The sequence below is a fragment of the Glossina fuscipes genome, unplaced genomic scaffold (genome assembly GCF_014805625.2).
Source record: "Glossina fuscipes isolate IAEA_lab_2018 unplaced genomic scaffold, Yale_Gfus_2 118218, whole genome shotgun sequence".
Lineage (NCBI taxonomy): Eukaryota > Metazoa > Arthropoda > Insecta > Diptera > Glossinidae > Glossina > Glossina fuscipes.
The window spans coordinates 3,878-4,898 of NW_024006259.1; the positions used below are offsets into that span (position 1 = coordinate 3,878).

The 1,021-nt window shown below is 34.1% G+C and overlaps 1 long non-coding RNA gene across 1 annotated transcript; it reads left to right on the forward strand.

The window, feature by feature from the left end:
* Positions 1-283: 283 nt before the first annotated feature.
* LOC119644504 lies at positions 284-1,015 on the forward strand. The gene is made up of 3 exons (XR_005248524.1): positions 284-410; positions 474-676; positions 747-1,015. It is a non-coding gene; the product is annotated as an uncharacterized LOC119644504 (long non-coding RNA).
* The last annotated feature ends 6 nt before the right edge of the window (positions 1,016-1,021 follow it).

Here is a 1,021-nt window from a genome sequence, read left to right on the forward strand (position 1 = left end):
TCTCAATTGCAGCTTTCATACCCCTCTGGATCTATATCCTATGTCCTTTTGTGTTTTAAGTTTTGCAATAATAAATGTATAACATTACAGAATAATGGGCACGACACGTACACGAAAAGCCTTTAATAAGAAACTTTTTCATATTAAAACTTCGAAAAGAACTGCATTTTTTATTTCAGCAACATCGGCTAAGAGAGTATTTGATGAATAATTTGGCAATTTTTTTATCATATATGTCATATATAATGGACTCAGTTTCGAAAGGTAGCTATTTCTCATTACATGGAGTAGTAATTATGGATCTGATAAATTATTTCATTTCATTTTCTCCCGTTGCAGCATCATTCAGAACTTTCATTGCATCCACATGCCACGCTTGCCATTTTTTCGTTATCATGCAACATAATAAAGTGTTCACATATATAGCGTGCGTTTAAAGTGCTTTGGGAAACTAAATTAATTTTTAATTTCAGGAATGACACTACTAATATGACGTCCTTTAAAGGGAAATTAATCTGCTGTCATAACTAAGAGCAGCTGAACTATCTCTATTAAAACGGAATGCATTGGCATTATAAAACCGTTCATAAAGCAAGTTAAACATTTGCGCAAACTTTTTGATGATGCCGACGTAGCAATGCCTAAAATTGGTGCTGTGGAGGAATTCCAAGGAGAGGTATAACTTTCGTAAAATTTCACTAATGTTTGAATTAATACTAATGTTGCTTTTGCTTGGTTTTTTTTAGGAAGGCGATGTAATAATAATTTCAACAGTGAGATCAGATAAGGAGCATGTACTTAACGATGTGCGCCTTTCATTAGGTTTCATTCAAAACGGGAAATTGTCTAACCTCGCACTATCTCGATCTCGTTTCCTTCTTATTATATACGGCAACCCCTACCTACTCCTTTTAGATCCTCATTAGCGCACGATCATAAAATACTGCGTCGATGCTGATGCCTACCTCGGTTGTGATTTGCCGGCAAATTACTTTTAATTATTTTAATTATTAAATGAAAT